Source organism: Pinus tabuliformis, chromosome 3_2 (genome assembly GCF_031772625.1).
Source record: "Pinus tabuliformis cultivar Carrire ecotype Pingquan chromosome 3_2, CPIR1, whole genome shotgun sequence".
NCBI classification, from domain to species: Eukaryota; Viridiplantae; Streptophyta; class Pinopsida; order Pinales; family Pinaceae; genus Pinus; species Pinus tabuliformis.
Window position 1 is genome coordinate 340676152 of NC_142302.1, and position 14565 is coordinate 340690716.

Sequence of the window (14565 nt, forward strand, 5' to 3'; positions counted from 1 at the left end):
CAATGGGTGTTACATGGCTAGACCAATGACTAAGCTCTCCTGTGACCCCCTGTGTGGACAGAAAACAACATGTTATAGAATGTTGCGTTTGTGTTATATTATTTTCATGACTAGCCCCATGAGGGAAGTCGAGGGGATAGGGGGGGGGGGTGGTCAACCCCCCCTTCATTGCGTTGGAGGAAGTGGGGGGGTCATAAGGGGGATGGAAGCCCCCCCTATTGGGGGATTTCAGGGGGGAAGTAGCCCCCTTGTACAGGGTCCAAGGCAGCGCCTTGGGAAAATAAAAATTAGACCCTATATTAGGTAGGAAGACGTACCTATGGTTTTGTGCATGGGTTTCACACATGGTTTTGGGCATGATGGCTTTCTACCCATGGTATTTTATAGATTCGGTCAAGCGAACTATAATTATGTTCTAATCCAGGGTTAATGGATTGGGGTTTATGAATGCTTCGGCATGTATATATATGTGTTGTAACATTGAAAGGAATATAATAAAAAATCAATCTAATAGTCTTGCTTTTGGGATCTAGGGGAAAATATCTATGTATATCTATTTTAATATATATGTTCTCGCCATTATTTATTTTCTATTGTTTAGAATTCGTATGCAGGTAATTTTTGTACAGGTTTAAAACCTATAATCTTGATACAATATTTACAATAATACACCATGGAATACATGAACCTACACCTGACATATAACACATACACCTACACCCAGTGTACAACACAACAAAATATATACTACTACATCCGATGTACACCACCACAAAATACATACACCTACACCCGATGTACAACACAATACATATACATACATAAAGTACAACACAACGAATACACATCTGACAATACCAAGACTACACAATGCACATACATAGTATCGCATGTACACAACACAACATGTACAACATGCACATAATAACACATGTATGCCAGTACCACATGTACAACATGTACACAGTACCACATGTACAACATGTACACAATACAACCTATACACAACATCACCTACACAACATGTACACAACATCAAAAGTACACGACACCACCTACACAACTTTTATAGGCCATTTTGTCACATCTAATCTGTGAACATCCTAATGGGAACAATAAACATCCTATTCCCCTTGTCACCATTTTCCACAAAGCCCTAAGCATGTTCCCTTCATCCCCAACAATTTCAACCCTAAACTGCATCATATGAGCCAGTTTTAGGACCAACGCTCCTTGTATGCCTATTGGGGTGCGATCACCTATAGGTTTCTCCATTGTGGCCTACGTTGGTCACTAGCAGGATGCTTCTGTTTGAACCTATGTTGGTTTTAGAAATCCAGGAGAATGATCCTAGAAATCCAGAAGTTGTTTCAACTACTTACCTTGGATAAAACATTTGGATCCTATCCTCCCATACATTAGATTTTTCACCAGTTATCCTTTGATCCTATCCCTCCATCAAAGTTGGATCTCTTACCCTAGATTGGTAATTGGATAAGAACTCCCAACTTATCTTATTTCTCTATATATTCCCATCCTTCTATGTGGTTGGGGGGTTGGATTTTGGAGAGTGAATTTTCCCTTATGATGTTGTAGTGATTGTGTTGGAAATAAAACTAAGAGTGGGGTGAATCAGTGTTATCATATCTATAATTTTATTTCCCAAATAGATTTATATACGCTACTTCAGTGAAGTGAACTACCATGTACACGCGACTATACTTAAAGCAACCAACATATATGCAAACAACTTTTGATTTAGACAATTTATCATGTATTGAGCTTAAACCAGTATTTCATAGATTTATTAGATAGTGTAGTAAAAGAAGAATAAAGCATCACACATAAGCAACACACATGAACACCAAGATATAAGGTGGAAACCCAATGTGGGTAAAAACCACCTGTTGCTATCGTCTCTGTCTTCTTTTTAATAATAAGAAAATATGTTTACAATCTTGTACTAGTGCAGACTCATACTAGTACATAGGCACCCACCTACAGAAGGCTACAACCTTCTATCATTCTCCGGGTACTACTGGAAGGGAGCTACAACCCCCTATCTCTTTTACTAGCCAATATGTTTACTAGTATTTAGGTGCCAGCCTACAGAAAACTCCACTCTTCCACCAGGGACCACATTTCATGAATTTTCGAACTGGATACTCCTGGAACACAACACCACGATCTAAAGGCCACATTTCATCAATTTTCATACTAGACCCATCAACAATATTGAAACTCAGAAAATCATAACTGCAATACAACCATCAAATACATTTGCATCAACCAATCACTGAAACTCAATCATCACTTTCTGAATCAACCACAACTGAATCAATCAATCACTTGACAACCCATCATCACTGAAGCAAATCACAATCAATCAATCTGATCATTTAGAACACTGTCAACAGAATACAGTCACCAGAACATAAAGTAGAACCCAGAACTCTGCAACAGCAAACAGAAACAACTGATACTTTAAACATCATACTTCATAAGGTATACTCTACTTTCATGTGTCGAACTAGCGTGTATACACACTTTTACCAAATGGAACCAGCGTACAGATCTGCAAATTCAAATTTATGATGTATATGCTACTTTGATATGCTGAACCAGCGTGTATACGCTCTTTTACTAAAGCGAACCTATGTACAGATCTGTAAATGCTAATTTAAAACATCACAACTATTCCAGACTTCAGTCATACCCAAATCATTATATTTACAGAATAAAACATTCATCAGTATTCAGATCTATACTATTCAAGATCAAACCACATAATGATACTACTCTTAAGCCTTTATGATCCCGATCCATCAACCTTCATCAACCATATAGGTGATTCCTTAGATGAGATCAAGCAAACCATAAAAAGATCATTAACCTGCATATATGATCTAACACTTCATAAGATATTCAAATCCTTGCACCCTTATGGCCTAATGATCTTCTCCTCCTTATATAGTTTTAGGCCTTTCTCAATACCATGGACCAATACCTTGGACCAAATACCTCAGACCAATCAAATACCTTGGACCAAGAAATACCTTGGACCAAAAAACTTTTGGTTTTCCAAGATATACGTGCTTTTCCTTTTGTGAAAGTGTGTGTGTACGTATATGCTCCTTTTGTTAAGTAAACCTGCGTGTATACGCAGCTTGGACAAGGTGAACCTGCATATACCTCTCTTTCTTCATTCTTTGGAGTCTGATCTGTAATTCTTTGCTATTGACCTACTGCACCGTGATCTTTCATCTTAGTGAGTTTCCATCAAGGACAATACTTGTATCATAATGCCAACAATCTCCCCCTTTGGACTTAATGGAAACAACAACACCAAGTCACTCTCCCCATTTGACATCAAGGGCAAAGGGTGGACCAATATATTTTCTCCATTTGACATCCATTATGTTGTTCATGCTCCCCCTGAGTACATGCTGAATTCTCTGATTGTGCTCCCCTTTTGTACATGCTGAGATGCACTGAAACCATCCATGCTCCCCTAAGCACAAGTAGAGTTTGCAAAAAATATTTTCTAAAAGGATAAAATGACTCTATAACTCAACTATGTGAGGATGAGCTTCCTATCACCAATGACTCATACATACATCCATCTCCCAACCAAGTGGGGATATACCAAATTTGTCTCATCCATCCAACCAAGTGGGGATATACCAATTGTTTATACATGACAGAAACAAGAAATATCACATCATCCATCCCATGTAAAGTGGGGATACAAATTAAATCATTTGTCCAAGAGGACTCATTCAAATGTATGAGAAGACATATCACACCCTAGACTTTTACATGACTTAAGCAACAAAAGGTATAAATATCTAAAACCATAGCTGGACTCAACAACCATAATGCCAACAATGTAGAATGCGAGTGAAGGTTAATGCTCCCCCTGAACCTGTGCTACCTGTGCATTGTTAACAAGTCAATGATCAAGGCATCTTTGTCAATTAGATAAAAATTAATGAAAAAAGCATATCAATAGACTGTGATCATCAACTTCAGATAGAGGACCCATATCAGAACCTGCCCCACTATTTTTCTTGTCTGAAAACATATACGCTCCTTGTCCCATAGAAACTCGTGTGTGTACATGACTCGACTTCATGAAACACACATATAATAACCTTTCTCTGAAAAAATTAGATTTAACAATAGGATGATGCAGCAACTACTCCCATCTTTTGTCTGAGATATTCAAATGTTTCTCTGGGCAGTGGTTTAGTGAATATATCAGCAACCTGTTCTTTGGAGGGAACATACTCCAATTTGACTTTTTGTTCAAGCACTTGTTCACATAGAAAATGGTATTTGATGGGTATGTGCTTGGTCTTGGAGTGCATGACTGGATTCTTTGAAATACTGATGGCACTTGTATTATCACATAGAATGGAGATGGGTGGAGTATATGTGATCTAAATGTCTTGCAAGGTTTGCATCATCCAAAGTAGTTGTGTGCAGCAAGATGCAGCAGCCACATATTCTGCTTCAGTTGTAGATAAAGCAATTGAACTTTGTTTCTTACTTAACCAAGACACTAACCTGGAAACCATATAGAATGCACCGCCACTAGTGCTTTTTCTTTCATCAACACTTCCAGTCCAATCTAAATCTATATATGCATGAAGAGTAAGATCTGTATCTCTAGGATGCCATAAACCAAAGTCCTGAGTTGCTTGAAGATATTTGAAAATTCTTTTGACTGCCTGAAGGTGTGATTCCTTTGGATTTTCTTGGAATCGTCCAACTATTCCTACTGCATGCATGATGTTAGGTCGGGTACCTGTTAGATAAAGTAGACTGCCAATCATGGATTTGTAAGTCGGTTGATGTATTGCTGCTGATTCATCATTTGAGCTAAGACATCATCCTATTACCATTGGGGTACATATAGGTTTAGAATCCTCCATTCCATACCTTTTCAAGATCTATTTGAGATATTTGATTTGTGAAAGAAAAATACTATCTTTATTTTGTTGAACTTGTAGACCAAGAAAATAGGCAAGTTCACCAAGCAAGGACATTTCAAATTTTTGATGCATTACTGAAGAAAAATTTTCACTCATGGATTCTTCATTGCTACCAAAAATGATATCATCAACATAAACAATGATAATTAGCAATTTATTAGTTTCAATCTTTGTATATAGATCGCTATCTACTGAACCTTTTGTAAAACCTTGTTGGTGTAGATATTTGTCAAGGCAGTAATACTAGGCCCTTGGAGCCTGTTTCATACCATAGAGGGCCTTTTTGAGTCTACATACAAGTTTTGCATCATTTCCAAGAATGAATCCTTCTGGTTGTTCAATATAAACTTCTTCTTCTAAATCTCCATTCAGGAAGGCTAATTTTACATCAATTTGGTATACTTTGAATTTCTGAAAGCTAGAAAGAGCAAAGAAACATTCTTATGGCTTCAAGTTTGGCAACAAGTGCAAAAGTTTCTTCAAAATATATACCTTCTTGTTGAGCATACCCTTTACAAACAAGTCTGGCCTTGTTTCTAATGACTTCTCCATTTTCATTTAGCTTGTTTTTGAATATCCATTTAGTTCCTATAATATTTTTATCATGAGGTCTAGGAACTAATTCCCAAGTATCATTTTTTTCAATTTTCTCAAGTTCTTCATCCATGGCCTTGACCCAACATTCATATTTGCATGCTTCTTTTACATTTTGAGGTTCGGTGGAGGATAGTAATGCTAGATAGCTTGAGGTCCCTGTAATAGTTCTTCTTGTCTGTACACCTGCCTCTTTTTCCCCTAAAATTTGAGTTTCTAGATGATTTTTCTAAACATACCTGGACGGAGTCTTTTCTTCTACCATTATCTCTTCTTCCAACGCTTCATTGGTTTTTTCTTCAATATGATTTTGGCTTGATGTGGGAAAATAATCCCCATCTTCTTCATTGTCATAATCTTCTGTTGATTTTATCTGTTTTCGATTTTTGCATGTTTCATCAACTACAACATCAATGCTTTCAACAATTTTTCGAAGTCTTTTATTATAACATTTATATCCTTTGCTTCTAGAAGAATAACCAAGAAGAATACCTTCAACAGCTCTGGGCTCAAACTTACCAAGTTTTTCATCAGTTCTTTTAATATAACATTTGCTTCCAAAAATTTTAAATTATTTTATAGTAGGGGTCTTACCATACCAAAGTTCATGTGGAGTTTGAGTGTTATTTACCCGAACATTTGCTTGGTTGAGAATAGTTACGACGGTGGATGCAGCATCACCCCAGAAGGTTGCAGGAGTTCTAGATTAATCTAGCATAGATCGAGCCATTTGTTGAATAGTTCTGTTCATTCTTTCTACCACTCCATTTTGTTGAGGGGTCCTTGTGGTGGAGAATTTCCTTTTTATTCCATGTTGTTCACAAAAGTCAAAGAATTTATCCGAGGTAAATTCCCCTCCTCGATCAAATCTGAGGCATTTGATTTTTCAATCTGATTCATTTTCAACCAAAGCTTTGAAGGCTTGGAACGTTTCAAATGATTCATCTTTATGCTTTAGAAGACCTATCCAACACATTTTGGAAAAATCATCAATGAAAAAAATAAAGTAATCTTCTCCACAAGGTGACTTTTTCCTTGATGGTCCACATAAATCAGTATGGACAAGTTCAAGAGGCTTACTAGTTAACCCTTATTTTTCAATGAAGTGAGCTCTGGTTTTCTTATCGATTTGACATGGTTTTCATTTGTATTTTCAAGGATGCTAATATCTGGAAGATCATGAACAACCTTGAATATGCATGCTTTTCTTATTTGAGAAAAGCTTAGATGTCACAATCTTCTATGCCACAGCCAGTTTTCATCATTTTTGCTTAGATAGCACTATTGTTGTCCTCCCTTGAGCATGTATAAGTTGTTTGGATTTCTTGTACCTTTGATCACGATCTCTCCTATATCAAGCTCACGAACAACACATCCATTTGATTGAAACACCACTTCATTTCCTTGATCACACATTTGACTAACACTCAACAGGTTATGCTTTAAACCGTCTACATACATAACATTTCCAGCTTTAACCTTTTCTTTCAAGAAAACATAGCCTTTACCTTTTATGACAGCAGGAGTGTTGTTTTCAAATGAGACATTCTTTTCCTTTTATAAGGCATTATATGAGTGAAGTTTTTCTTTGTCACCTATCATGTGTTTTGAGCATCCACTGTCGATGTACAACTGATTTTATTTTCCTTTTGCATATAAGGCTATACCACATCTTTCTATTTGAGATTATTTCCTTCTCCATATCTTGGGATTTAATGGAGTTTTCTCCTTTTGAGATGTTTGCCAAAATTTTCTCCTGCATTAAGATTCTTCATGACCAAAGTTGTTACAGATTGAGCATTCTATTTCATTTTCAAGAAGAGAAAAGTTATTATAGGAAATTTTCTTGATCCCTGTCACATGCCTTTGATTTTGTGCTTCTCTATTCATTATGGTTTTGTAAGCAACACATTGAGCAACTTTGTGTCCAAAATTATGACATGAAAAACATTTTCCATTAAAGAAGTTCCTTCGACTATCGAATATATTGACCTGGTGATTGTAGTTTCTATGGATATTCATCTCTGGAGCAAATTGAGTATGATTTACTCGAGGTTGGTTGTGGCTTCTATTAATCCTTGGAGTAAATTGAGTCTGATTTACCCGGTGATCTGCTTTATGCCTTTGCTGACGATTGTCATATTGTTCACTGGTCTTTGCTGCATCAAGATAGCTTTTAGTGGAGGTTGACGGCTTCTGTGATTGAGATGCTTATTCAGTATATCCAAGACCTGTCTTTATCAGAGGAGAATGCTGCACTTTGATAATTTCATTTAAAGTTTCTGAAACTTTAGAAAAACTAAGATTGAGAGATTTCGTTTTCTCTAGATCCTTTCTTAGACCCACAATTTCACATTCTAGTTTTTCATTGTGTTTTTCTTTTTCAGCAAGTTGGTATGTCAAGGTATCTATAATCATATTCTTTTCCTCTAAATAGATTTTGTGTTTAGAGATTTGTTCATGGAGGTCATCTTCTTCTAAAGCATCCCAAAAATTATCATTGTCATAAGCCATTAGAAGTCTATAATCATTACTGTTTTCATCTTCATCACTATTTGATAAACCATCGCTATCTTCATGAGTATAGTAACTCCTTTTATTTACAACTTTTTTTCTATTCCATTTTGCATATTCCTTCCCTTTTCCATATTTATCTTTATGAGGACATTTGGCAGCATAATGACCGACTCTACCACAAGCAAAGCATTTGAAGGGTAGCTTACCTATAAATCTTTTGGAACCCCGTTGAAGCTTCTTGACAAAGTTTACCTCATCTTCTTCTTCTGAAATATGTCCTGATTCATTGTGTTCTTCCTTTCCTTTTTCTAAAGCTTTAAATGTGGCTTCTCTCATATCTGATGGTCCTCCTTTTCTCATCTCAAAGGCAGTTAAGATTCCGTGAAGTTGTGTCATAGTGATAGTCTGCAGATCCTGTTTTTCTTCTATGGTAGACACTTTTGATTCAAATTTAGCAGACAAGGATCTCAAAACTTTCTCAACTAAGGTAACTTCCTTTATTTCTTCACCCAGATTCTTCATACAATTAACAACCTCATCTATACGTAAGAAGTAACTAGATATACTTTCATCACTGTGCATCTTAAGAGTTTCATACTGAATTCTGAGAGTTTGAAGCTTAGCACAATTTACTTGAGAGTCTCCTTCATAGCTCAGAACGATTTTGTCTCATATTTCTTTGGTTGATTTGAGCTGCATGACTTTGACAAATTCTGATTGTGACAGACTTCCTAATAAATTATTGACTGCTATGACATTGGTTTCATATTTTTTTTACCTGTTGTATTTGTAAGAATTTCTGTTGAAAATGTAAATCCTCCTTCCACAATTTCCCAAACATCTGTTTTGAGTGATTGTAGATAGGTTGTGGTTCTTATTTTCCAATATACAAAACTGCTCCCATCAAAGATTGGTCCTCTGATGAATCCCACGCTTTCTTGATTACTCATGATGATGGATCTCCCTTCAAGCGATCAAGCTTCTTCTGAAGGACCTGCTCTGATACCAATTGTTGGAAATAATACTGAGAGGGGGGTGAATCAATATTATCAGATCTATAATTTTATTTCCCAAACAGATTTATATAATCTACTTCAGTGAAGTGAACTAGAGTGTACACGTGACTGTACTTAAAGCAACCAGCATATATGCAAAGAACTTTTGATTTAGACACTTTATCATGTATTGAGCTTAAACTAGTATATCATAGATTTATTAGATAGTGCAATAAAAGCATAATAAAACATCACACATAAGAAACACACATGAACACCAAGATATAGGGTGGAAACCCAACCTGGGTAAAAACCACCTGCTATTGTCGTCTCTGTCTTCTTTTTAATAATAAGAAAATATGTTTACAATCTTGTACTGGTGCAGACTCATACCAGTACACAGGCACCCACCTGCAGAAGGCTACAACCTTCTCTTGTTCTCCAGGTACTACTGGAAGGGAGCTACAACTCCCTAACTCTTGTACTAGCCAATATGTTTACTAGTATGTAGGTGCCAGCCTACAAAAAACTCCACTCTTCCACCAGCGACCACGTTTCATGAATTTTCAGACTGGATTCTCCTGGAACACAACACTACAATCTGAAGGCCACGTTTCATCAATTTTAATACTGGACCCATCAACAATATTGAAACTCAGAAAATCATAACTGCAATACAACCATCAAATACATCTGCGTCAACCAATCACTGAAACACAATCATCACTTTCTGAATCAACGAAAACTAAATCAATCAGTCACTTGACAACCCATCATCACTGAAGCAAGTCACAATCAATCAATCTAATCATTCAGAACACTGTCAGAAGAATACGGTCATCAGAACACAAAGTAGAACCCAGAACTCTGCAACAGCAAATAGAAACAACTAATACTTTAAACATCATACTTCATGAGGTATACACTACTTTCATGTGTCGAACCAGCATGTATATGCACTTTTACCAAAGGGAACCAGCATACAGATCTGCAAATTCAAATTTATGATGTATACGCTACTTTGATATGCTGAACCAATGTGTATACGCTCTTTTACTAAAGCAAACCTGTGTATAGATCTGTAAATGATAACTTAAAACATCACAACTATTCCAGACTTCAGTCATACCCAGATCATCACATTTACATAATAAAACATGTGTCAATATTCAGATCTAGACTGTTCAAGATCAAACCACATAATGATACTACTCTTAAGCCTTTATGATCCCAGTCCATCAACCTTCATCAACCATATAGGTGCATCCTTAGATCAGATCAAGCAAACCATCAGAAGCTCATTAACCTGCATATATGATCCAACACTTCATAAGATATTCGAATCCTTGCACCCTTATGGCGTAATGATCTTCTCCTCCTTATATAGTTTTAGGCCTTTCTCAATACCATGGACCAAATACCTCGGACCAATCAAATACCTTGGACCAAAAAACTTTTGGTTTTCCAACATATACACGTTTTTCCTTCTTTGAAAGTGCGTGTGTACGTATACGCTCCTTTTGTTAAGTAAACCTGCATGTATACACAGCTTGGACAAGGTGAACCTGCGTATACCTCTCTTTCTTCATTCTTTGGAATCTGATCTGTAATTCTTTGTTGTTGACCTGCTGCACTATGATCTTTCATCTGAGTGAGTTGCCATCAAGGACAACACCCGTATCATAATGCCAATAGAGTGGTCATCATCTCATGCATTTAGGGTGATTGGAGGTGCATATTGTGAGAAGGAAAGGACAAGTCAACAACTCGAAGGATCTATTCTAAAAGATCAACTACTATTTATGGTTGTAATCTCCTTCCATTTATAGTAATGCGAATAATTCTTTATTTTCCTATGTGTGATGTCGTTATTTCATATATTTCAATACCATGTTGATCTATTGAATGAAGTATTTAGATGATAATGTATAGATCTTGTAGTCTCTTTTCTTGTGTTATTTGAATGTGAAGGTTCTAATTTTGGCATACGAAATGAGGGCTATCTAAAATCCTTCACAAACTGCTTTCCTTCTTTAGCTTTGAAGCTCCAATTCTGGAATGGTTTATTCCCTTGGTGGTTTCCTTGTTCATTGTGTTTGATTACCTCCTTGACAAACCTTTGATGTATCATCCAACCAAGAACAGACCTAGGAAGTGATTTCATTGAGCCTTTTTGCATTTTTTGTGTCAAAATTATCTTTCCCAGGCCCAACACACCCGTTGTTCCTTTTACAGAGCATTGCACCTCACCCTCACTTACTCTGCACTAGCATTGCAATGCACTTGTGCCTCTTCTGCACCAGTGTTGGCCCCCTGCTTTTGCATGAATTTTTCCTTGCTTCTTGAGCCTATATTTGGTCAACCTACTTCCATCTGAACTTCCCTCAGTCTCTAATGTCTTGTGGGCTCTCTAAAGCCTTCATTTGGTTTACATTTGTGTTGTTTTCCTTCGGTAGTAATTGGTTTTTATTTTTCTTTATTCTTATCACTTGGTCACTTGCAAACTGTTTTCATTTGGTTGCTGGTTTCTTGGATGAATTGTTGTTTTAGTCCTCATTCTGAAAAGTGTAACTGAATTAGTAATTGAACATTTGCATCTTAGTTTTCTTCATTTCGAAAATTAAGTGTGTTGAAAAGAAAAAAAATTCATCAACATTTAGGGTTTGGCATGTGCATTAGCATAGGGATAGTTGCATCGAAAAGGAAATTGTATCTTTCATCTTGTTTCTTGGATATTATGTATTACATCTTGATTGTTTCTTCCCTTAACTAGATTTTCATTGAAAGAGAAACGATATCTATTTTCTCATGCTAGATTTGCATTTTAGGATATTCAGGTGACATTCGTGGTGAGCTCTAAAACTGAAACATAATCAAAGATAAATAGTCAAATTTATTGAATCAACCTAAGGGAAATTTGAAACTTAACGTAAACATTTAAAGGTCTGGGCTAGAGATGTATTCTAGCATCGTTAAACGTAGGATTTTTTGTCGATTTCCAACATTGCATTCTCAAGTGAAATCTCATTCCACATAAGTAATTGTATAAGATCGTTCCGCATGTACCTTCAGGTATATCGAGCAACGCTCCATGCATGAAAAGTATATGGGAATTCTCTCATTGAATGATTGCGCATTAGATGACACTACTATGGACTGCACTCCCACATACCATCGAGTATATTTTGGGAGTCCCTTCTAGGTTTCTATCCATCCATAGGTAAGTGAGTTTTCCACGTTGTATACTGTGATACACCAAACACAACATTCGGGGAGATTTCCTACACGTACATTAAGTGCTTGGTTAGACAAGGTGTATATTTTATATATAAGTCTTTCAGATTAATCACATTGTTAGGATTTGGTCGACATTTCGAACCAACTGATGTGGTTCATCCTCAAGACAAGGTGAGAAATAAATCGATCTATAGGAATAAATATCGTGGATGCATAGTTGCCTAGAGTTAGTCATTGGTAAATTAGTTAATAAGGTAAGTAAAATATTATTTAAGTATTATAAGTAAGGAGATATCTAATAAAATATTATATATTTAATTAAAAACTAACTGTTATGGAATATAAAATATTTTATTTCAATATCATCGATTTATATGATATAATTATTTATTAATAATATTAATTTATATAATATTATTTGTTATGGGTTGACTTATTCCCATTAAATAAAAATATATTTAGTTGAAAACTAGTTGTTGGGATTAATGCAATTTAAAATATTTTATTTTAGTATTTTAATAATTAATTATTAATATTATCAATTTTTATAATATGGTTATTTATTAATATTATAAATTTATATAATTATAATTTGTTAGAGGTTAGCTTATTTCCTTTAAATAGAAAGAATCTAATGTTGAATTATATAAACCCGAGTTATAGGTTAAGAATTGTTACTAGAAATATATCAATAAAATAAAAAGGAGGTTACATCATGATATATTATTAGGTGTATACATATTTTAGTAGTATTAACAAACTTAATAATATTGCAAAAAATAAATGGAAGAGGAGGATCCAACATTTATATAAATTCAGAAAGATGAAAGGTAAAGAACGAAGATAAAATAATAACCAAAATCTAAAGGGTTACAAAAAAGCATAATTAAAAAAGGGGGGGTTGCTAAAGGGATATGCATAATTTAAAGAGAGGTAGATAAAAAATAATTAACATGATAAACACATGAAATTAAAGAATATTAATAAGGATAATAGGGGATAAATGATGAAACCAGACGAAAATAAAAATAGATTAGAAAGAATTAAAAAGGAGAAAGGAGAAGAAAGGGAGGAAGAATCATGAAGAGAGAGTTAGAATCCAGCTCTTACTCAATTTCCAACCATCATCCCTATTAAAATTTTTGGCATGCCTCTCAATCTCAATCGTTTCCCTAAGTTGCCCGTGGTGGAAGTGATCAACCCTAGTAATGACATTGGATTCTTCAATGCAGACATGGTGTTTCAATTTCTCTGCATGCTCAGTTACGGCTTATGCACGGGAGTGATTGTGTCTAATATATCTACAACATGTTCATTGATTATTTGTTTAATAGACCTACATGTTCCTCCAATATAGGGAATACCATAGGAGCAGGGAACAAGGTAGACCCCCTTCGTGTCCTTAGGGTCAATAGGGTCTTTAATAGATTTAAGAGAATTTTTAATGGTATTGAGAGGCTTGAATGAAGAAGAGACATTAGTCTTCCTAAGGATATGGGAAATCCTATTCATGGTTCCTTGGATATATGGGAGATGAACCTTAGAAATAGGATCGGCACGAGCAAGTTTAACTCTTAATAGGGATGATGGTTGGAAATCGAGTAAGAGTTGTATTTCGGCTCTCTCTTCATGATTCTTCCTCGTGTTGGAAATCAAGTAACAGTTGGATTTCAGCTCTCTCTTCATAATTCTCCCTCCCTTTCTTCTCCTTTCTCCTTTTTAATTCTTTCTGATCTACTTTTATTTTCATCTGGTTTCATCATTTATCCCCTATTATCCTTATTAATATTCTTTATTTTTGTTGCGATGGGGTCGCTGTGGTTAAAATTTTGTATTTCCTTTTTGTAAAAATGTAAAGTCTCTGCAATTTGTGGAAGAAAAGTGCGAAGATAGTAAGAGTAGAAGGGCCTTTAGTCCCTTAGGTTGTTAGGTGTTAAGAAGGCTTTGAGACCCGCCCATGGTTCGTGGACCATAGTATTGTAAAAGGAAAGGCTATACATAGAGGAGTCATAGCAAGTCTAAGCGATCAATCATAAGATAGAAAATCATTGTTTGGGTAAGGAAGCTAAGGCAGCAAAGTCTATTTCCTGTACTTAGGCAAATGGGAAGGCTCCTGCAGCTGAGTGCGTGGAGACCTTGTTAAGTTCGCAAGTCGAATTCGTGGGCCCCTGCAGCTGAGTGCACAGGGAAGGAAAGTCTGTATTTTGAAAAATCATCTAATAAAA